The 25,560-nt window shown below is 41.2% G+C and overlaps 1 pseudogene; it reads left to right on the top strand.

Moving 5' to 3' along the window:
- Positions 1-17,417, top strand: part of LOC117364242 — a 40,809-nt pseudogene extending 23,392 nt beyond the window's left edge.
- Positions 17,418-25,560: the final 8,143 nt, after the last annotated feature.

Below are 25,560 nucleotides of genomic sequence, written 5' to 3' on the forward strand. Positions count from 1 at the left end.
CACGATCGCAAACACAATCGGTGGGCTTAGTGAACTAGCCCTAGGTCCTTCCTTTTTAGATTCTATACTTTTTTGCCTTATCATTTATTTTCCCATTTCTCACTCTCAGTTTACTCCTTTAATCCTCTCTCCACCTCTCCTCTAAGTCCCTCCTCTCAGCCTCTCTTCTGCTGTCACCACCTTTCATCAGCCTCCCTCTACAACAGGGGTGTCAAAGTCCCTCCTCGAGGGCCGTAATCCAGTCGGGTTTTCAGGATTTCCCCAATGAATATGCATTGAAAGCAGTGCATGCAAATAGATCTCATGCATATTCATTGGGGAAATCCTGAAAACCCGACTGGATTCCGGCCCTCGAGGACCGACTTTGACACCTGTGCTCTACAACGTACAAGAAAATAATGAATTTAAGCATAACCAAATTATTCAAAGTAGTAAAATAAGTTTGATCTAAATGCTAGAGATTGGTTTTTCATTTTTCAGAGATTGAAAATTGCCAATTACCTGGTAAAAGGTTTTAAATTATACATCAAAACCTTTTGCACATATTCTTCTGTAATATGACCTCAGATCCATTCTCCATTAATGTTCAAAATGCAATATAATACTGCAATTATTCAATCAAGTATTATTCATGACAAATTCAATGCATGCTAAAATAGTAAGCTATTAAAAGCTATTTATTACAAGCAGAAATAAAATCTAGAATACTACAGGGCTGATCAGATCTAATTTTTGTTTAAGGTGATTTTTTTTTTGTTTTCAACAGAATTCATGTTATGAAGCAAAATACTTCCTTATGAAGAATGTGGTTTATTTTAGTAACTCAAATATTGTATATTGCTATGGGGCCCTTTTATGAAGCTGCAGTAGCAAGTCCCAATGATGTAAATGTGACACAGCCCATTCAATTCCTTTGAACTGTGTCACATTTGCCACACCTGTACTTGCAAATTTGGTTTTGTAAAAGGGGCCCTATATCTGTTCACTTTTTTCTATAAATCTATCCAGTTTTCTTTTTGCTGCTAATGCTGGAAATATGGAACCCAATATTCAAAAAATACTGAGCTCCTAATATGGAATTTGCTATAATGCCTTTTTGTGGGTACAATCAAAGCAGTTTAGATATTATGTACAGGTATTTATTTTGTACTTGGGACAACGGAGGGTAAAGTGACCGCAGGACCCCTGAGCCCAACCCACAATATTCCATTTTTGTTTCATTAGGTATGCCTGCTGCAGTTTAGCAAAAAAAAAAAAAAAAAAAGGCCCATTTTTTTATTTACATCTGCAAATGTAGACAGTTAATGGTGGTGGTTGGGGGGAGGCATTTTCAGATTCCGAGATTTACCCACATAACTTAGGGGGTCCTTTTATTAAGGTGTGCTAAGCAATTTAGCATGTGCTAAATGCTAAGGTAACAAAACAACAAAAGAACCAGAGGTCCAACTTCGTCTGCAGTGAAAAAACAGACCAGAGCAAACAAACCAAAACTGCAGACTTGTACACGGTGCAGGCAAATTTTATTTTGACAAATAAATCTTAACTAAAAACCTTTTACCAGACGGGGGACCCAACACGGTCCGTGTTTCGGACAACCTTCATCAGGGGTCCATGGTAATAAAGGTAAAAAGAAAAATATCACAAAAAGAAGCCTGGAAAAATAGCGTTTGGTAGCACACCAGTGAATCTCCGAAATGCACTACAAGTTACGAACTTGTAGTGCATTTCGGAGATTCACTGGTGTGCTACCAAACGCTATTTTTCCAGGCTTCTTTTTGTGATATTTTTCTTTTTACCTTTATTACCATGGACCCCTGATGAAGGTTGTCCGAAACACGGACCGTGTTGGGTCCCCCGTCTGGTAAAAGGTTTTTAGTTAAGATTTATTTGTCAAAATAAAATTTGCCTGCACCGTGTACAAGTCTGCAGTTTTGGTTTGTTTGCTCTAAATGCTAAGGTACCCATAGCATATCATAGACACCTTCGCATTTAGCGCACATTAATCTTTAGCGTGCACTAAATGGTTTAGTGTGCCTTAATAAAAGGACCCCTTAAAAAGATACCTGGGTTAAATCTTTTTAAAAGGATCAATAAGAACATAAAAACATAAGAATAATCTTACTGGGTCAGACCAATAGTCCATCAAGCCCAGTAGCCCATTCTCACTCTGGCCAATCTAGGTCACTAGTACCTGGCCAAAACTCATGGAGAAGCAAGATTCCATGCTACAGATATAGGGCAAGCAGTGGCTTCCCCCATGTCTTTCTCAATAACAAACTATGGACTTTTCCTCCAGGAACTTGGTCCAAACCTTTCTTAAAACCAGCTACGCTATCCACTCTTACCACAACCTCTGGCAATGCATTCCAGAGCTTAATTATTCTCTGAGTGAAAATAAATGTCCTCCGATTGGTTTTAAAAGTACTTTCTAATTTGTACACAACTATCTTTTTTAGCACAGGCATTATTGCATAAAGCTGCAACTGGATCAAAATTAATTAGGACGTTTCTAAACTAATCCAATGCAGGTATTTAAAGGGGGATTTTCATTCAGGCCACTGAAGATTATGAAAGTTAAAAAAAAAACCAAAACCCCGAAGAAGGTGAAGACAATGTAGAGAGTGAAATAAAATCACCCAAAAATAAAATGCTAGTGCAGAAAGAAAGGCAACCCAGACAAAAGACAGAAAGCAACAGAACCAATAACCATCCATTTGGACGTTTTGAGTAGTCTAAGCAGTATTGTTGCTTTAATATATCCCTCCAGTGCCACAGCTTTGCTATTACTTCTATCATTCATTTTTGAATGAACATTTGAATAATTATGAGAGTACAATCATGCATACGGAAAACGGCAGCAAGAGTATAAGTTTCATTTCCCTGGAGTACAATCTCATTCTAGTCTTCTTTACGTTTTTGTTTCTTCAAAATGAGCAGCATATTTTAAGGTGAAGATGGCTCTTTTTCAGATGATTTTGCTTCAGGAGTCAAGCACTCCTTGGGGGAGCATTAGCTAGTGCATGAAGAAAATGTGGCTTCGTGGATTGCAATTTGTAAATTTTATGAGTACTTTTTACTTATAACTTAGATATTTATTTCATAACTCATCATTAAATTGAGCATTAACCTGAGGAACTTTGTAATTTGCAGATATATATGAAATGTATACAGATGCACACACTCACATACATATCTGTAGACAATAGCATCAACAGCTATGGATCCAGCTAATAACGCATTTATATACACACTCCCAAATTCTGTATATGACGCCTTACGTTATGCGTGCAAATCAGGGCGTACAGCTAATTTATGCATATAATTGTCTAACCAGCCTAAACAGCACTGATAAATGGCAATTAGCATCTCATAATTAATATATATTGACATTAATTGGAAGTTACGCTCACTACTGGATATGCACACTGCCCAAAATGTTATGCATCAGATCAAGTGAATGAATCTAAAAAGGGGCGTGGTTAGTGGTGAATCATGGGTGTTCTTTTAAGATACGTACAAGTTTATAGCTTATGCACTAATGTGCACACAATTTAGGTGCAGTCATTTAGGCCAGGTTTTCCTTAGCCTACATGGGTGTGCCTAAATGTTATAACACATAACCAGCACATACCGATCATGTCACGATCATCGCTACAATGGTTTAACTAGTTTAGTGATCGATCGGATTGGATTCCCCGATGCACAAAACTGCCCCACCGCGTGTTTTTCCCCTAGATCGCCCATTTTCCTATCCGATCTGATCCGACCCATGCAAATTAGTAAAACCTCATGCAAAATAGCCAAGCGATTGATGCACTAACATTGCTTGGCTATTTAGCATCAGGTTTTACCAATCATAAAACCCGATTGCTCTAGACCTGTCGGTACCTGTACTACCGACCGGTCTGCCTGGCTTTTTTTTTTTTCCAATGGCACAGATATCTTGTGTGTATTACACATGCAAAATATCTTCTACTATTCAAAAAACATATTCGGTTAACCTAATCTAACATGAATCCCATCATGCTGGAATCTTCTCTATGTCACAAAATAACCTGAAACCTCACTATGTAACTTGAAACCAACTACCTTCTAATGTAATGTAATTTCATGAAAATGTCCAACTATCTTCCAATGTATCTTCCTGGAAATGTCCAGCTATCTTCCAATGTATCTTCCTGGAAATGTCCAGCTATCTTCCAATGTATCTTCCTGGAAATGTCCAGCTATCTTCCAATGTAATGTAACTTCCTGGAAATGCCCAGTTATCTTCCAATGTAATGTAACTTCCTGGAAATGTCCAGCTATCTTCCAATGTAATGTAACTTCCTGGAAATGCCCAGTTATCTTCCAATGTAATCCACTTAGAACCGCAAGGTACAAGCGGAATAGAAATGCGTAATGTAATGTAATTTTCCCCATCAAAAAAAATGAAAACAAAATCCCCGATGACCCTCACCAACGACCTCAAACAAATGCGGCACCACAGCCCCCAACAAATGCAGCGCCATGACCCCTGATAAACGCAGCATCCCCCCAACTTAAAACAAATGGCAGGAGGGATGTCCACTCCCTCCTGTTATGATGAACCTGGACCTACCCCCCCCCCAAAAAAAAAAAAAGGCAGGAGGGACGCCCACTTCCTCCTGCCACAAAGGAAATTCCTCCCCCTGCCCAAAAAAAGGCAGGAGGGATGCCCATTCCCTCCTGCCATGAAGGAACTCCCTCCTCCCACCCCCACCCATGGCAGGAGGGAGCAGGCATCCTTCCTGCCTTTTTTTCAGGGATGTGGGAGGGTGGGGGTTCCTTCATGGCAGGAGGGAGTAGGCATCACTCCTGCCATTTTGCCACAGGTCGGGGGGGGGTTGGACGGTGGTTCGGGGTGCAGGGTGGGAGGGCATGGCGCAAGGGGCTTTTTTTTTATGAGACAGGTTGTGTTTAACATACGCACAACATCTGTGCCATTAAAAAGCAAAACCTGAAGCCCTAACAGCAGTGACAGGAAGCTGCTTTCCCTGTCAGTGCTGTTAGGGCTTTGCACATGTGTCAATCGATCGCTGTTGGGGAATCAGCCAGCGAATCTGCCAACAGCGATCCAGTCAGTAATACCGACTGAGTTTTGTGCATCTAGGCCTAAGTGTGATTCTATAAGTTGTGCAAAACTTTTACAGAATCACGCTTAGTGCCACACTAGTCAGCACCAATTTTGTAGGTTTGATATGCATAAAATCAGGGCTATAATCTAAGGCAATCCCAGCAAGATGGTGATTCTCCCATGGCAGATCCATTGAAGTCCATAAGAATTGAATGGACTTTGTTGCATTTGCCGAGGGAGAAATATGATATAAACCACTGTAACATAGTTGATTTAATGCCAATGTTACTGAGATGTTGTAACAAGTTAGGATGGGAGACTGTAAAAGACTGCAGTTATATATAATTGCACCCAAAGGGGGCAAAGAATTCAGATCTTTTTAAATGTGGCTAGATTTAGTTAACTGAGAAGGAAGAAAATCCTGGAATTAACACCCCCTTTTACAAAAGCACGGAAGAGGTTTTTAATGCCAGCCGGCACACTGAATGCTCTGCGCTGCTCAGACGGTCATAGAGTTCCTATGAGCATTGGAACAGTGCAGAGCATTTAGCGTGCTGGCCAGTACTAAAAACTTCTTCTGCACTTTTGTAAAAGGGGGTATGTGTGTAAGTGTGTATGCTTGTTCTGGAAGCCACTTGTATTTGTTTGGGGGTGGAATATTTTAAATTTTTCTGAATAATAGTAAAAGTTCCTAGTCTTTTCTTTTTTTTTCATGGGGTAAGGTTAGGTTCTTGGATAATTAAGGCTCCCAGAATAGTTCAGAATAGTACCACGAAGGAGGGGGGGGGAAGGCTATATGTATCTTTTCATTTTATTTCTTTTACTAGTGTTTTAGCCCGTTACATTAATAGGTGCTAGTAAAGTCTCCTTGCCTCACATGTTCCCTATTTTCAGCCCCAGTTCCAAACCCATTTTTACTCCCCCCCCCCCAGTCCCCAGCTTTTCCCTCCCCACTCCACTTCCCTGTCCAGCGTTAGTAATACTCTATTTTTAGCTCTTGAAAATTGCCTTTGAATTCCCTCCTCTCCCAAGTAAAATTTATTAAAAAGGGAAAACACACATCAGGCTGGGCCTGCAAAAGCGTGAGAACAACCTCCCCACACACACACACACATACAAATTGAGGCGAATATGAACCTGCCTTTGTGTAACTGCAGCGTCAGCACTGGGGCCTGAGACGCGGCGAGTGAAGAAGATCCTCTCAGCCCATACCGATCGTGCGCGCGCGGCCCCTTCTCTACTTACCTAGCTACGGCCAAACCTATCTCCCAGCCGTGATCCTCACGGGAGCAGCGCCCGACCCTCAGCGGCTCAAAACCCTCCTCCTGGCAGCCGCCGCCAGCGCCGTTCCGCGAAGCCCTCCTCCCGGCAGCCGCCGCTCCGCACTGCCTTTCATGCACCTTAGCGCGCATGCACACTCCGACGACCACAGCCTGACAGATCACGGATCAGGGAAAACGGCGGAAAGAGTGCGCATGCGCGCTTAGCATTTTATTATAGTAGATATGTATCTTTTCATTTTATTTCTTTTGATTACTGAGCAAGTAGGTTCCCATAATGTAGGTTATTGCACCTAGACTTATTGTACAGATATTTTCTGCTATTTTTATTGCATGTAATGGTGTATTTTCTTTATATATTATAGTTATGTAAATTTTGAAATTAAAAAAAAAAAAAAAAAACTAACCTAGGGGCACTGAGAAAACTTGAAATGTAAATACCCAGATTGATGAATGTTCCTGTGAGGACCAACCTGGTAATAACTATAAAAGAAGTTAAAACAATTTTAAACAAATATAATAAATGTGTCATTTTAAAAAGGAATTTAAAAAAATATAGAAAAAAAGTTGCAGGAGCACGCATCTTTCTCTCAGTCATTTCAGCTTGTTGTGACATCGACCAAGTATGGTTTACTGATATCCTTAGATTTTTGTTTGAAGTCACATGATTTATTCTAAAACTTTTGTTATATAAATAATACCTTAAAATTGCATATTGCTCAATAAAGAGAGATTTGATGTGGTTTGGGAGGGGTAATATAGTGTCAAATTAAATGAGTAAAAGAGTTACCATTTCTATGTCTTGCAAAGAGGACGACCTGGTAGTATGCGTCGTTGAGCTTAACCCCAGGATCAATGAAGAACAGTTCTGTGAATCTGAGTTTTGAGATTGTGACAGAGGCCAGGTCGGGCAGGTCCATAGTAGGCATTTGGCATTAATCTCACACGTCAGTGTTGAAGGCACATATAGGTGATCTTTCTGTGTGTTAATTAGTGGAGCTATTGTAAATATCTTTTCATTCTGTAAACCAGATGAAGTTGATGCTGTGCTCTGGGTACTTAGTCAAAAGCTGCTTGCACCATTTCAGGCATCTTTCAGGCACCATTTCAGGTATCTTTGTTGAGTAAAGTTAACTCTTGGGCACGATGCTTTTTTAAGACACTTTAATTTCAGATCATCATGAATTATCCTAAGCCCAGTTGTCTGGCTTATTCCTGCTTCTCTTACTATTTGGCGAGTTGTTCCGTGTGCTTGCGGCACGTCCACCTGGCTTAGTACAAGATTGCGAACAATATCAATGTGCTCTTCTGTGCAAATCGAGCATGGTCGTCTGCTGTCTGGCTTACAATCTATGGTGCCTGTTGCTCAGATCTTGCATAGCAGCACATCAAGGCCATTTTTGTTCCAACCCTATAGGCGGGACCTTAGGCACATGGGCCAACTGAATCTTAGGTTGGCCCATGGGTTCCCAGTTAGCTCTGAATATCAACTTAACCAGTTATCGGTTGGTGGCCAAAAATTAAACTGGATATTCAGTGTTGGTCACTGGAAATGAACCAGCATTGGGCAGTACAGATAAAGTCTACCACTAGCAGAAAATGAGGCTGTTAATTCCTAGTGGTTCATAATTTTCGGGTGTTTTTATGTGTTTCTTATTTGGCGTGTTGAAATAATTTTCTACTTGTCTATTTAATTTTTTATGACTTCTATCAATCTGGGAGAAAAAAATTCTCAAATTTTAGTAGATTATACTATAAAACAAACAATATAATAAAACAACAGTATTCCCCCATCCCCATCTTTTGTTTTCTCATTTTTCAACAGCATTGTTTTGATCAAGGAAAGGCAGTAAGAAGCAGGCCAGAGCAACTAGCAAGGCCTGTCACAAAAGGAGGGGCCTCCCGGGTCAGCAGGGGAGGTGGAATAGAGGGGAAGGAGAAAAGAACCAGAGGAGCCAGTAGGGGAAGGAAGGGGTGGGGCAAGGTGAGCGATGGGCTTCCTTTAAAGTGCTCTTCACCTGGCACAGCCATCTTTTTAATGGCGTGCTAGGAGGATGAGAACACCTGCCCTCTACACTAAATGTCAGCGAACTGCCAGTGTAATTGCCAGTTCGGCGGCTGAGCTCATCGCAGCAGGCAGGTTGGTGACCTAGGGGGTTAAGAGATGAGTGGATAGGAGCCCATGTAGGAGGAAGGGGACTAGGATTTATGCCACTCTAAAATGAAGGCTCCTACCCCTCAATGGCTAATGAGAAACTTCTCTTGGATAGAGGGGCACGCCTGAGAAATGACCAGTGGTACCCACTCACTTGAACAGTGAAAGGGAGACAGAGGCAGTCAGTGAGGCCCGAGAAGCTTGGACGGCAGCTTGGGCAAAGTGGGATTAGAACATGGCTTGAATGGTGGTGCCTACTCACAAACAATCAGGAAATGACTTGGAAAATGACTAATGTAAATGGTAGCAGCCCTAGTTCCCCCCACTTTGTGTGATAGTGTGCCCTCCCCCCTCCCACCCCCCAGGGCTAGATTAGGACAGCTACTAGCCACAGTAGAAATTAGTGATAAGAAGTTATTTTTAATGCTAGGCATTGTTATACCTAAGGTTTGGACAATTTCCTGGAGGAAAAGTCCATAGTCTGTTATTGAGAAAGCCAGGGGGGAAGCCACTGCTTGCCCTGGATTGGTAGCATGGAATATTGCTGCTCCTTGGGTTTTGACCAGGTACTGGTGACCTTGATTGGCCATCATGAGAACAGGCTACTGGCTTGATAGACCATTGGTTCTTATGTATGTTGGTGATAAATCACTGTATTGCTTATTGTTATGTAACCATGCTCGGCCTCAAAATAAACTTCTCTTAGCAGAAATTTACCATGGACTCAGACTACAGTTTGTCAGGAAGGTAAAGGGGGAGGGGCAGGAGCAGGGAGACCAAGCTGAGGACTCCCCAATTTTATGGAAAATGAATAATCAAAACAAGCAGAAGTAGTTCTGTTCCTGAGAGACAGTCACATCTTGGCTAAACTAAAACTAAACTAAAACTTAGCTTTGTATACCGGGTCTTCAATCAAAAACCGAGTCTTCAATCAAAATGGAGCTTGACTCGGTTAACAGAAACTAAAAGAAATACGAAGAAGAAAAAAAAACAGAAAGAAAATAACAGTCAAAAAATATTAATGTGACAGATTTCCAAAGTGTTTAGCAAATAAAATAGTTTTTAAAGATTTGCGAAAAAGTTGAAAAGGACCAGGACCCCTTAAGATAAGAGGCTCCTTGACCTTATCTGCTCTCCATCATGCTTTCTCAGTTGCTAAGGGGAGTCGTGCCTTTATGAAGACCATGGAGCTACTCACATCGGTTCATAGACAACCCCGCAAAAGATAAAGGCGCACGCCGACAACTGAGCCCAAGACGGAGGCGCGTGCCGAAGAAAATTACAGTTTTTAGGGGCTCCGACGGAGGGGTTTGTTGGGGAGCCACCCAGTTTACTTAATAGAGATCGCACCGGCGTTGTGGGGGATTTGGGGGGTTGTAACCCTCCACATTTTACTGTAAACGTAACTTTTTCCCTAAAAACAGGGAAAAAGTAAAATTTTCAGTAAAATGTGGGGGGTTACAACCCCCCAAACCCCCCCCCCATGCCCCCACAATGCGGCGCGATCTGTATTAAGTAAAGTGGGGGGCCCCACGCCCCTCCCCGTCGGAGCCCTAAAAACAGTAATTTTCTGCGGCGCACACCTCCGTGCTGCGCTTAATTGTCTGTGCGCGCCTTTATCCCAGCGCGCTTTTGACCTGACACCACTCACATCTCAGGGTAAGAAGTCCCAATACCCTCCTACCTCCAATAGCTAGGGGCCCAGAAATAATCCACACACACACACTGGCAGTTCTGTTTCATTTATCGGAGGTAGTCAGAACTGATTTATACTGTTGGCTCCAGTTTGTTGGAGCTCAGGGGAAAAAGGGAGATAGAATTCTGTTCTGGGTTTTTCTGCAAGAAATTAAGCCCTTGGTAACAGATTAAAAAATAAAAAAAGACTTGAAACTTCCAAGAAGAAATAATTCCAGTCATTGAGAGAGTGGCATAGCAAGGATGAGAGGTGTCTGGGGCGTTGATGCCCCTCCCCCCACCCTCTTCTTCACCCCCACCTCCACATGCTCCCTTCCCACCCCCTTCTGTCATGCATGTGCCGCTTCCCTTGCCCCGTGCCTCTATAACGTTCCTGGCATGAGCATCAACCCCCCCAGGCTGCTGTTGCGCCAGCATCGGCTCTTCTTCTGATATCAATTCCTAGGTGTAAGTCCAGGAAGTGACATCAGAGGAAGAGCCGCTTGGGGGGTTACTGCTCATACCAGGAACGTTACAGAGGTATGGGGAAAGGGAAGCGGCATGCACGTGTGGCAGTGGGGCTGGGGGATTGGAGAGGAAGACGGGTGCCTGCGCCCTCACCAAGATGACCTTAGCGGACTCCCCCCCCCCCCCCCATTACTATGCCACTGCATTAAAAGATGAAGCCGTGAAGATTAGTACTGCTGCTCACAATTTTCAGTTCACCCCCCTTTAGATGACTCCCTTGTACAGAGTCATGGTAGAGGTTTCTGCCGTAGCCCGGAGCGCTAAATGCTCCAATGCTCATAGAATTCTTATGAACATCATAGTGTTTAATGCTCTGGGACACATAATAACCCCTACCGCAGTTTAGTAAAAGGGGGAGGGGGTATTTTGTTCCTTGCTGTGCAGTGTATTCTCCAGGGTCACCCACTTGCCTAGTTCCAGGAAAACAGATGATGAGAAGCGAGCAACAGTAGATATGGGGCTGAAATTGAGAGCGGAGTGACTGTTATCTGTTCCATCCGCTCCAGTCTTGTCCCCTTCCCTCCACTTACGTGTCGTGTGCCTGGAAGAGAGGTCATGCAGGTTATGTACATCTAAGTATAGACAATTTTAGAATAAGGCTTATAAAATCACTGCCATAATATATCAAATGGCTTTTGATGTTATTTATAATAGATAAATACAGGGCACCAACCAGGAGGTTGACATGTTCAGGAAAAGTGTGATGGTTATAATTTGTGAACTTCATATTGCTCAGATTATTTTTGGAGGGCACAGGAAGATAATCCAGTTAAAGACGGCCAATTTATACCCTCCATCTATCTACAGATATACCACGCAGAGATCTCAGCAGAGCAGAGGGACATTCTAAGGGGTACAGCAGTGAACATCACATAAAAAAATCCCAGGTACATATCTCACTATAACCCACTTACAATATGTTGTATGGTGAGGCCTCCCAAACCTATTGTACCTATATAAAGATGATGCCTGGAGGATTATTGTGTGTACAAATGGGTACAGTAAGTTCTGGATGGGTTTTGGAATGTTCGCCATACAATATAAGTGGGTTATGGTAAGACGTATATCTGGGACTTTTTATGTGATGTTCACTGCAGTACCCCCTAGGGTGCCCCTCTGCTCTGCTGAGATCTCTATGCGGCCAGTTTGCTATGAATTCTGGCTGCTTCTATGTCCCAATGGCTTATTTATGTGCATTTTGCTTTTTGGAGGTTGTTGAGTTTTGGTTTGTTTGTTTTGTTTTTTAATGGTCCTAAAAGATAGATGCATTAAGCATAAAATGGTCATTTTTGAAACAAAAAGACACTTTTGATTTGAAAATGGTCATTTTGTCTGGTGGATTTTGGGATGTTTTTCCCAAAATGTCCAATCTCAGACATCATATTGAAAATGCCCCTCCACATGTATTTCCTTTTGAGATTAGTGCAAGTTTTGGTCAAAGAGCTGCTGCATTGTGGTAAGTAAATAAAGCTGTAAGAATGTTGATCAATGCAATTTATATGCAATTACTGGCAAATCCTTTATAGTCTGCCTAAAGTTAGGACCTATATCGGTGCACCTAGTCAATATAAATGCCTAACTTACCCCCTCTTTTGCGAATACATAGTGCGGGTTTTAGCGCCTGCAGCGGCAGTAACTGCTTCAATGCTCATAGAATTCCTATGAGCGTCAGAGCAGTTACCGCCACTGCCAGCGCTATAACCCGTGCTATGCATTCATAAAAGAGGGGGTTAATTGGTTGATAGGCTTAATCAATGCAGATAAACGGCACTTAACATCTCATAATTTTTACATATTACTTTAATTCATTTAGATATAATTTACATAGATGATGCTCCTATCTGTAAAGTTAGGAATTTCTATGAAATATTCTACACTTCCCCCTCCCCATTCGCGGTTCCTGCACTCGCGGTTTCATATAATCGTGATTTTTTTCTGGGGAGGGGGAAAATAAAAAAAACAGTCTTAATGTAAAAAAAATCCATCTTTTTTTCCTCCCTGCCGGCTTCCCAGCCTTACCTGGTGGTCTAGAGGGCTTTCGGGGCAGGAGCGATCTTCCTACGCTCCTGCCCCATGCAGATCGCCATCAGGAAATGGCCGTAGGGAGTTCCCGACATAGTCTCGAGAGACTACGAGAACTCCTAGCAGCCATTTCCTCATGGCGATCTGCACGGGGCAGGAGCGTAGGAAGATCGCTCCTGCCCTGAAAGCCCTCTAGACCACCAGGTAAGGCCGGGAAGGCGGCAGGGAGGTGGGGGTGGGTCAGAGCCGGATAATCGTGGTTTTTCGGCATTCGCAGTCCGGATCTGCCTGTATCCCCCGCAAATGATGAGGGAGAAGTGTACATACTCTCCTCTCCACTCCTTCCTGCCGTCCAAAGTCCTCCTTATCCTCTTCTAACCCCTTCCTCTGTAATGCCGCCTAGAGCTTGTATAGGTACGTGCGATGCACAAATGGAAGGAATAAATAAATAATTGCCATTAATTGAATTTAATTGAATGTTAGGTATTTAACTCAACCCTCCCCCCCCTAATTCTATAAAATGTAGGTGCATAGTCTAAAACGCTTACCTAAAAGTGGGCATGGTTAAAGGGTGGATCATGGCTGTGTTTTCGAGTTAGGTGCCTTTTTTTTTAAATTAGGCGCTGTTAGTCACCTAACTCAGGTGCAGGTATTTAGGCAAAGGAAAACCTGCACTAATAATGTGCAGCCAAATGTTGGACGCCTATAGATACCTAATAATGTTTAGGTAGCGCTAAGTGTGATTTTATGCAATACGCTTGGCTTTTATAGAATCATGCGTAGCGCTGCATTAGTCAGCACTGATTTTTTTTTTTAAAGTAACCTATAAAGAATCAAGTACCAAGTGTATATTTGCAAAATGTGTTTGTATTGTGTTCTTTTATATCAATACCATAATACACGTTATTAAAATGTTGCAGCATAATTGATTCCTTAGTAAGAGCTATATGAAGAGTTTGTATAGTCTGGAGCTGCTGTTTTCAATTAAAGATGCTCCTTTCCCAGCTGGTTCATTTTCAGCCCAGTAACATAGTAGATGATGGTAACTTAGGCACAATTGGTCCTACCAATTTGCCTAGTTCTCAGTGAGTGTAAATTCCTGGCCATCCCGGGCCATTATTCTTTTTTTTTTTTTTTCAACTTGGGGCTGATCTTTCATAGTTATGAGCCAGTGCTCTCCTTTCGGCAATAATGGTTGTGATAATAGCCTTCTGGTCCATTTGTTCTTGATTTTCTCTAATAAGATGCTTAGCGCAAAGCCCCTTAATTACATGTTTAACAAACTGCTAATAAAAACCTCATAATTACATATTTAAAAAGGGCTAATAAACTGTCATACTACACCCTGGTGCCCTCAAAGTTTTGAACACAGTCACAACATATGCTTAAAACTGCTCAGTCCAATTGTGCTTTCTTTCTTTATCTATATCTACGTCTAGGGGTATAAAAATGGAAGTCCAAATTGTGATATTCCAGAAAACAGAGAGGCAAATAATCTGTAAGATGCAGAACAGCAAAGAAATGGAGCAGACCAGTGTGATGAAGCTATATTGAATTTATTCATCACAAACAGATTTAAAAAAAAAAAAAAAAACACCTCTCTAAAAGCCTAACACAGTTATATTTTGGTTTTTCAAGAGTTGTGTCAGAGGCTAAATAAAAACAGTAAGATGAATACATAAAAGTATCCGTATAGGTTCTAAATACATAAGAGAGTATCATAGAGATCACATACTGCTACTGCAAAAAAAAGCTTTCAAATACATCACTAACCCCTCCTTTTTATGAAGCGGTGTTATGGTTTTTTTATCGCAGGCCGTGATGGTAAAAGCTCTGACACTCATAGAATTCCTATGAGCATCATAGCTTTTACCGCCATGGTCAGTGATTTAAAAAACCTAGTGTGGCTTCATAAAAGGAAGGTTAAACCATCTAAACACAGAACATTTCAAAACGTCAAACGCATTCATAAAATCTATGAACACTACTAAACAATTTCAAGCGCAGTCAAGTGAAATAAAAGCTTACATACCTAGTATGATTCCAAGTTCACACTTGTCTAGTAGATAAGAAAAAAGAGTTTTTCTCTACTGTATATATTTGACTATAAACCGAGTTTTTTGGGCAAAAAAAATGGGCCAAAAACGGGGTTGAGCCGGGACAGGAGTGATCCTTCCCACATCCTTCCCACCACTGCACTTCCCTCCCGCCTCCCATTGCAGACCTCCCACGGGCCTACCTTAAGCCCTGGTGGTCCAGCGGTGAGACGGTTCAGGAGCAATCCTTCCTGTGTCCTGTACTGGCCAACTATTAACCAACCCACTTCCCTCCCAGCTCCCAGACCCCTCTGCAACATACCTTTTGAACCTTGGTAGTCTATCAGTGAAGTGGGACAGGAGTGTGTTTTCTTTGCCTCTGCCCCATGCAGAGCCGCAATCAGAAATGACTGCACATGTTCCTGGGGCAATCTCGGCAGGCTAAAATATGTAATACATGAGGCACAATTTAATTTCCATGTTCCAGTATCACATTACTGTATTCCAGCATCAGGACTAAATAAACAGTCTGTAAAGGTTATAAAACAGCTGTAAAAAGTCTAGAAAATATCAAGCAAATTGAAAAAAAAAACCCACACATGAAATATATATATATAACAGCTTATGTCACCTCAGTGAAGGAGGGTAAAGAGTGGAGTGTTGCAGGGATCTGTACGGGAACCAGTGCTATTTAACATATTTATAAATGTTTGTGATGGAGAAATTGGAATGACAAGTGACAATTTGCAGATGACACTAAACTGTTCAAAGTTTAGACATGGGGGAAAGCCACTACTTACACCAAAAACAAAGAAAGGACTGCAGAGTAAAACATACAAGGTGCAGGAATCTTTATTAAAAGTCTATATAAAATAATAATCCATAAAAAACTGCTCTCTTATACATGGAGTGCGGACTCAACACGGTCCATGTTTCAGAGAAACACTCCTTCCTCAGGGGTCCGGGGTATTCGATGTATCACATACAGAGAGTCATGCGGAGCACACCATTGTAGTATAAAATAGTCAAAATTTGTGAATCGAAAGCAAGAAGTTCTCCTGGGCTAACACACAATGTGAATACTGCGACTTCTTGCCTTTGAGTGTGGCACAGTGGTTAAAGCTACAGTCTCAGCACCCTGAGGTTGTGGGTTCAAACCCATGCTGCCCCTTGTGACCTTGGGAAAATCACTTAATCCCCCCCATTGCCGCAGGTACATTAGATTGATTGTGAGCCCACCGGGACAGACAGGGAAACATCCTTGAGTACCTGAATAAATGCATATAAATCGTTCTGAGTTCCCCTAGGAGAATGGTATAGAAAATTGAATAAATAAAAAATAAATTTTGCTATTTTATACTACAACGGTGTGCTCCACATGACTCTATATATGATACATCGGATACCCCGGACCCCTGAGGAAGGAGCGTTTCTCCGAAACATGGACCATGTTGGGTCCACACTCCATGTATAAGAGAGCCATTTTTTATAGATTATTATTTTATATAGACTTTTATTAAAGATTCCTGCACCTTGTACGTTTTACTCTGCAGTCCTTTCTTTTTTTGGGGTGTTCGCCTTTTACTGCAGACCCGTTGGATTTTTCTTTGTTTTGGGAAGCCCCTACTTGCCATGAATTGGTAGCATGGAATGTTGCTACTATTTGGGTTTTTTGTCAGGTACTAGCAGGAATGAAATTAGCAACCAGCAGGACATCAAGCAGAGATAGAAAGAATGCACAGAGGAATTATATATCAGCACCAACACTGATTACCCTGAAGAGGAAGCAGAATCATACCTATTGGAAAGTGAAGTGGATTGGGTGCTGAGGCAGCTGCCAAACAACAAAGCATCTGGTATTGATGAAATCCCTGTAGAGCTGCTCAAACCAGTCCCTAGAGCCACACTGACAGCACTATGTCAGGAGATCTGGAGGACCTGAACATGGCCAAAGGACTGGAAAAGATCAGTTTTTATCCTACTGCTAAAGAAAGGTTATGCCAAGGACTGTACCAACTATAGAGCAATTGCCCTGATTCCCCACGCCATAAAGGTGCTTCTAAAGATCATCCAGAGGTGCTTTGGCAAAATCCTTGATCAAGAACTTCCTGATCCCCAAGCTGGATTCTGTAAGGGCAGAGGGACCTGTGATCATATCGCAAACTTGAGGCAGATCATAGAAAGGTTAAGGGAGTACCAGAAGAAACTCTACCTGTGTTTCATTGATTATACCAAGGCTTTTGACTGTGTTGAGCATTACAAGCTTTGGGAAGCACTGAGTGAGGTAGAAGTGCTAGCACACCTGGTCAGATTAATCAGATCACTCTACTACAATCAAGAAGCTACAGTGAACCAGGTTCAAGATCAAAAAGGGTATAAGACAAGGATATATCCTCTCTCCTTTTCTTTTTAACCTCTATGCAGAAATAATAATGAGTAAGCTAGACTTAGATGATTTGAGTGTTGGCATGAAAACAGGCAGAAGAACCATCAGCAATCTGAGATACACATATGATACTACCCTGCTGGCAGAGATTGAGAAAGACCTCAAGAAGTTGATATTGAAGCTGAAAGATGAAAGCGAGGAGATAGGACTTTATCTGAACATCAAAAGACCAAAATCATGACTACAATCAACAAGAAAATCCACATAAAGTTCAACAATGAAAAAATAGATGTGGTTGACAGCTTCATTTGCCTTGTGTCCCTCATTGATCACAATGGTGGTTTGACAGCAGAGATCAAGCATTGATTAGCACTGGGGTGTGTAGCCTTGGTGAGCATGGACAAAATATGGAAATGCAAGGACGTCTCAGTCACCACCAAACAAAGACTGATCACTGGCATTGTGTTCCCAATCACAACATATGGCTACAAGATATAGACACTCACAAAAGCAGATAGAAGAAAAATTGATGCTTTTGAGCTGTGGTGTTGGAGAAGACTTCTATGAATCCCATGGACAGCTAGGATCACCAACAAAGATGTTCTTGATCATATAAACACAGAGTTGTTCCTGAAAGGCAAGATTACCAGACAGAAACTGAACTATTATGGACATGTGATAAAGGTGAATTCACTAGAAAAGGAGGTGCTACTCGGAATGGTCAGTGGTAAAAGGAAGCAGGAAAGACCAAAGGCCTGTTGCCTGGATACCATCAAGAATGACATGGGAAAGAGCATCAAGTAACTGAAAGAAACCTTGGAAAACAGGGAAGCAAGGATCGGACATGACTGACTGAATAGTAGTAGTACTAGTGACCTGGATTGGCCACCGTGAGGTCGGGCTAATTGACTAGATGGAAACTTCAATTCTTGCAAGTGCTTGATGCCGAATATTTTATCCATTAAATCTGAAGTCCGGATAAACAAGGGTTTACTGTATGATTCCTTGTTCTCTTCTTTGATGGTTGGGAGGGGAGGGGGTATTTCTGGTTATTGATGTACAGACTCTGAATGTATAAAAGTGATTACTTGTTCATGGTTATGACTTATGTTATGTTGCACTTTTTGTAAGATATGAAAATTCAATAAAGATTTGAAAAAAAAATGTTTACTGTACTTGTAATATATGGTGAAAATGTGCTCAGATTTTCAATGACACCAACTAGGATCAGAAAGATCAGAAAGATCAGAAAGATCCTTAGGAATGTCTAATATCCAATCAAATCATAGCACATTTAGAGCATAAAGCCACAAACCTCTGCTCAAAATGTTACAAGGTCAAAAGATATAGTAAGTACTTTTCTCACCATAAGGGTTTCAACATGAACCGTGTTGTGCTAGTTGCTTTTTCAGGGAACCCCAGATAAATACCTTCTCATAATGTGATCCAAAGTGGTACAATCTCTCTTATATGATTTCAATCTTATTAAGAGTCAATTTTTAAAATATGACATTCAATAGATGATGCTAAAAAGATTGTGCTGGGATTTACTAAACCGCAGAAGAGCTTACCACAGGTCAACGAGGTAAATGCTCCAATGCTCATAGGAGTTGAATGAGTGTCGGAGAATTTACCTTGCTGGCCCTCAGTAAGAAGCTTTTCCGCGTTTCAGTAAAAGGAGACCTTAGTTTTGTACAGAATGTTGATTTCTCCATCTACTGTCATTTTTTTTTTTTTGTATTATTTGCTATTTCTATGTATCTGTTCCATTAAAACTCAATTCAAGAAAGAAATCTAAACTGAAAAGTTTTAAAGGTCAATTAAATGTAACATTTGAAAACAAATAGGCTTAGCCCCAAATTGCTTTTCGTTGCTTCATTTACTTATGCTGCAATTTTACCGGTTTACAATCCAGAGCTATTTTTGTGGAAACATTTTCATTAAGTATTATACAGTTATCTGGAGAAAGAGCAAATTACATTCTATTCAATAATTTACAAGCACACAATTTGTAGAAATATCATGTTTTGATGGAAAACTTGTAGCTGGAAAAGCTCCTGAATCCCAGAGACAAAGTTTTTTTTCTGTTACAGTTTATCAGTGAAACTCTATTATAAAATAACATGAAATGTTTCTGATGACCAGGCCCAGGGACCATTAATTGACAATGAAAGCTGCAAAACCTTATTAAATAATTAGACAATTTATTTTTCACTTTAGATTGGTTATTCCATATTATAAACAGTGATGATGCTCTTGGAAGCAAATTCTTATCGGGTGACAACACCTGCCTCTCCATCAGTAGGGATGAGCAGATCAAAAATGTTAATCTTGTTTAGTTTCCTGGGATGTTTATGGCAATTTTTGTTTTGTTTAGCTTGAGGGGGAGAGTTGTTTGTTTGTTTTGGGCAGTATATCGCAAACTGTGTGCAGTGGTACACCAGTGTGCCTCCTGAGATTTCAGGTGTGCCGTGACACACTGGCAATGAGGAGAGTCATCCGTGCCAGCTGACTGCCTACAGGATGTGCCTCTCGCTGCAAGAGGCAAATCCTGTAGGCAGTCAGACAGTGCAGATGACTCTCCTCCTCGTTGGCGTCTGTCCTCCTCTCCCTGAATCTCCCCTCCTCCTGGATCCCTCTACCGAAGCAGGTTGCAGCTAGATGCACATGCGCAGACATCAATGTGATGGGTTTAATGTGCCACTGGCCGGAAAGTTTGTGAGACACTGGTTTGGGGGTTAATGTTGAAACAGCACACAATCTTCCAGAAGAATGCACATTATTTCCGACACAGGAAAAAATACCCAAAACGTTGGTGTTTTCCCTGTCATTTTAGTGCTTCAAATGAATGCACATCCTTACTTGCATAAGAATATCCACTGCCCAAATATTATTATAGGGGACATGGTTTGGAGGGGCTGTATATGCATATATTTCCAACTTTTCAAAAGGTTTGGACAAATTCCTGGAGGAAAAGTCCATAGTCTGCTGTTGAGACAGACATGGGATATTAGCATGCTACTATTTGGGTTTTTAAAATAGGAGATTCAAAAATGTACAAACAATTTTTCTACCCCATATATAAAAGAAAATAGGGTAGTATTATACACTATAATTGCATCCAAGATGGGCATTAAGGCCTCCCTGACTCTAGTACAAAAATATATATTTCAGCACTTGAATCTTCTATAGCAACTTGATAAGAAAATTCATGAAGAAAATTTTTATATTTTATGAAGCATCCCAAATCCCCAAAACAAAAAAAAATATGTTTGCATGCAATGAAAATGATGGAGAGAAACATCAGAGAGTCAATTGAAACGGATCATGGTGCCACTTATAGCACACAGCTATTTCGGTGTCAGGTCAAAAGCGCGCCGGGACAAAGGCGCGCCCAGACAATTGAGCGCAGCGCGGAGGCGCACACCGCTCTAAATTACTGTTTTTAGGGCTCTGATGGGGGGGCATAGGGGAGAACCCCCCACTTTACTTAATAGACATCGCGCCGCGTTGTGGGGGCATTGTGGGGGGTTTGGGGGGTTGTAACCCTCCACATTTTACTGAAAACTTCACTTTTTCCCTGTTTTTAGGGAAAAAGTTAAGTTTACAGTAAAATGTGGAGGGTTAAAACCCCCCATAACGCCGGCGCAATGTCTATTAAGTAAAGTGGGGGGGTTCCTCCCCCATGCCCCCGTCAGAGCCCTAAAAACAGTAATTTAGAGCGGCGCGCGCTGCGCTCAATTGTCCGGGCGTGCCTTTGTCTTTCGCGCCGTTGTCTATGAACTCTATTTCAGTACCCACTTCACCGATCTCAAACTTGCTTAATCATTTGTTTCTCTCCCCACCCTCATTAAGGTGGGGGAGAAAGGAGGGATGGGGAAGAAACAAATGATTAAACATATTTGAGATCGGTGAGGTGGGTACTGAAATAGCTGTGTGCTATGAGGCACCGTGATCCCATTCCAATTGACTCTCTCCATCCTCTTCATTGCACAGCCCAAGTTTAGTGCTGAAGATATTGAAGAAATACCTTTGGGGACATCAGTTCGGCTTAAAGGAAGAGATGGAAAGGACTGTGAACAACTGGATGAAGGGACAGGATGCAAAGTCCTGATTCTATAACTGGTGCCTTAGTTAGGTGCTGCTAGGTATCGTAATTGAGGCTGCCAAACAACGCCTAACTAAAATCTGCGCCTAACCTAAATTCAGGGCTCCTTTTACTAAGCTGTGATAGCGTTTTTAGTGCATGCAGGATTTTAGTGCATGCTAAACCCGTGCTACGCGGCTAGAACTAATGCCAGCTCAATGCTGGCGTTAAGGTCTAGCGCACGTGGCAATTCAGCGCACGCTAAAACCACTATCGCAGCTTCGTAAAAGGAGCCCCCAGTCATTTAGTTTAAATGGCATGGTAATTGACCACGCCTATGTGGCATAAACATGCATGAGTCAAGTCTCCTTCATTTGAAAGGAAGCTCTGGAACGAAAGGGCATAAGATGAAGTTAAGAGGTGATAGGCTCAGGAGTAATCTAAGGAAATACTTTTTTTTACAAAAAGGGTGGCAGATGTGTGGAACAGTCTCCCGGAAGAGGTGGTGGAGACAGAGATTGTGTCTGAATTCAAGAAAGCGTGGGATAGGCAGGTGGGATCTCTCAGAGAAAGGAAGAGATAATGGTTACTGCGTATGGGCAGACTGGATGGGCTATTTGTCCTTCATCTGCCATCATATTTCTATGTTTCTATGTTTCATTTAAGTTAATTCAATAATTGATTAAAAAAATTAAAATTAAAGCTAGGTGGAGAATTCCATGTGGTGTCTAGTGATGTCTAAGTGGAGGCACCTTCTGACATTCAACAACACCTACCTGAAAAGTAAGCATGGTTAGGAGCAGATAATAGGAATGGTTGACTTAGACATTGCTAGACCGCCAAGTTAGTAGCATACAAAAATCCAGTTTTAAATTTTTTTTTATAGATCCTCAGTGGGCTCTCTAGATGCCTTTGTAGGTTATGCAAAAAATCACATAGACCCCACTCGTCACAGGATCGATTTTATGTTTCAGTCTTTAATTTAAACCAAATCAAAGGGTGAAACAGACCTTAGTCACCCCTTAGTGCCCTGGAATACTCATGAATTTTACCCCGATCCTCAGCGGCACCACTTGGAGCTCAAAACAATCTCATTGCTCCAAGCTTTACGTGTCAAATCGTCACTGGATCGTTTATGTTGTAATATTTATAATTTTTTCAAATTTTTCTTAACTTTTGTATATTCTATATTCACATTTTGAAATATTCACATTTTGAAATAATTTTAAGCGTATCACTTAGCTTAGTCATGTGGTCTTTGGCAGGGGATTAACACCGACATGTTTCGCTATACAAGCTTTATCAAGGATAACCTATTAATGAACAAAAGTTAAAATTAATCATGTTCAAAAGAATAGCTGTTAAAGTCACCAATCTTAATGGAACCTAAAACAACTAAAAATGCCATACCTCAACATGAATTGCTGCCAAACTCTGACCACTATATCAAGAGAGATGGCGGCGGCGTCTTTGCAGAAATTAAATAGAGCAGAACCCGGGACAACTGTACCCACGTAATTACGTGGCCAACAGCGTCACGGGACTACTTGCCGGATTTAAAGCTACAGGATCACATTATTATGGAGGAGACTGACAACCACCCTAAACAAGGACTAGATTAGTGTTCCCCACTCTAATTCCCCATTCAAGCCGTTAGGTGTTACTGTGTCAAGAACATATATCCATCTCTGCTCCTTATAATTCAGCCATTCTTCACAATTCCCCCCCCCCCAACATTGCAACACTATACATGGGACGTTTTGAGATCGAGAAATCTATCCTTCTGAATATTTTTGCCATATTACCCTGTGGAAGAGGTTCCTGGACGATATATTCTTTCTGTGGGAAGGACCTGAAACGGAACTCTTGGAATTTTTTCAGTGGATCAACACTAGAAATCCTAACCTCCACTTTACCCCTTCTTTTCGTAAGCTTCAAATTGACTTTTTGGATATTCGTATCATCAAGGAAGAAGGTCGTTTGACCACTCAACTCTTCCGAAAATCTGTGGCCCGTAATACTCTGCTGCACTTTTCCAGCCATCACCCCTATCATTTGAAATTTAATCTCCCAGTCAGCCAATTTTTGAGGGCTCGTAGAATATCCTCTGACGATAGGGATTTTAAAATAGCGGCTAATGAGTTAGCTAGTCGGTTTAAGGCTAGGGGTTATCCCTCAAAATCAATAAAACAGGTTTTTATAAGAGCAAAATACGTGAACCGTGACTTGTTGTTAACTGAAAGGGAGCACGAAGATAGTATAGATAGATTAATTTGTGTGCTCCCGTACTCGATAGCTGCTAAAGAATTAATATCTCTTATTAAAAAATATTGGCATATAGTGCAGGTACACCCCATATTTCATGATATTCCCATGTTCTCTTTTAGGAAGGGGAAGACCATAGGGCAGGTCCTGATTCAACAGAAATTGGGTAATTATAGGGAGCAAACACAGGGCACTCATATGGGGTGTGGACACTGTCAATGGTGCGCCACCACGATTTCGGGAGCCTCATGGAAGGACCCTCATACTGGTAAAATAATAAAGTCCAACAGCAATACAAATTGCCAGTCAGTCAAAGTAGTATACGCGATTGTGTGCCCGTGCAACCTTGTGTATGTGGGCCGTACGTCAAGGCCCGTACACATAAGGTTGAACGAGCACAAGTCACGTGTTAAAACTAAGAATATACAAGCTCCGCTAGTGGAGCATTTTTTGGCTAGTCAGCACACTATAGAACAGATACAATGACGGGTAATTGAGAGCCTTGATGCGGGGTATGATGGGGGGGGAAATTGTGAAGAATGGCTGAATTATAAGGAGCAGAGATGGATATATGTTCTTGACACAGTAACACCTAACGGCTTGAATGGGGAATTAGAGTGGGGAACGCTAATCTAGTCCTTGTTTAGGGTGGTTGTCAGTCTCCTCCATAATAATGTGATCCTGTAGCTTTAAATCCAGCAAGTAGTTCTGTGACGCTGTTGGCCACGTAATCACGTGGGTACAGTTGTCCCGGGTTCTGCTCTATTTAATTTCTGCAAAGACGCCGCCGCCATCTCTCTTGATATAGTGGTCAGAGTTTGGCGGCAATTCATGTTGAGGTATGGCATTTTTAGTTGTTTTAGGTTCCATTAAGATTGGTGACTTTAACAGCTATTCTTTTGAACATGATTAATTTTAACTTCTGTTCTTTTGAGCATGATTAATTTTAACTTTTGTTCATTAATAGGGGTTATCCTTGATAAAGCTTGTATAGCGAAACATGTCGGTGTTAATCCCCTGCCAAAGACCACATGACTAAGCTAAGTGATACGCTTAAAATTATTTCAAAATGTGAATATTTCAAAATGTGAATATAGAATATACAAAATTTAAGAAAAATTTGAAAAAATTATAAATATTACAACATAAACGATCCAGTGACGATTTGACACGTAAAGCTTGGAGCAATGAGATTGTTTTGAGCTCCAAGTGGTGCCGCTGAGGATCGGGGTAAAATTCATGAGTATTCCAGGGCACTAAGGGGTGACTAAGGTCTGTTTCACCCTTTGATTTGGTTTATATTGACTGTATACCCTTGGTGAAAAGTTAAGCTAGTGCTACTATAGAATTCAATCTTTAATTTATACATAATTTAATTTTTTAATATCAAAATAGCACTTATCTCATTGAAATATTCATTAAGGGAGCACCTCTACTGACATGTTTCAGTATTTTTTCTTCAGGGTTGAGGCTCCCGATATGAAATCTAAAATAAAGAGACAATATTAACTAGAGTCCAATTGAAAACACAGAGGAAATATGACTCTCATATAACAGTATTAAAAATTTTAGCTAAGGACATTACAATTAAATAATTTTAGAAATACAAGCTTACCATCATGCTTTTCTCAGAGATAGTTGCTCCACTCCACAAATGTTCATTCGATGACAGTGTCTGTCATCAGTTCCAATTTCATATGGTTGGCAGCCAACTAAGGCAAGCAACCTGGTTGGATCTTCTTCCCGCCTTGCTACAAATGTTGTTTTCTCCATGGTAACCAGATACATGGTGGCAGAATGAATGGAGAAGAGAAGAAGAAGTATTTATATTAAATATATTTAGTCTATTTCTTCATTAAGTCCCTCAGGAGCCAACGCATTCAAATAGTAAATCCATTTCTGTTCTTTTACATTCAAGGTTTTTTATAATAACTACCCTCCCGCCCATCTTGTACTATATTGATAACTCACCATCTTGTAGCATATGGCCCATTTTATTGCAATGATTTATGATTGGTACAATGTCAGTATC

The sequence above is a fragment of the Geotrypetes seraphini genome, chromosome 7 (genome assembly GCF_902459505.1).
Source record: "Geotrypetes seraphini chromosome 7, aGeoSer1.1, whole genome shotgun sequence".
Lineage (NCBI taxonomy): Eukaryota > Metazoa > Chordata > Amphibia > Gymnophiona > Dermophiidae > Geotrypetes > Geotrypetes seraphini.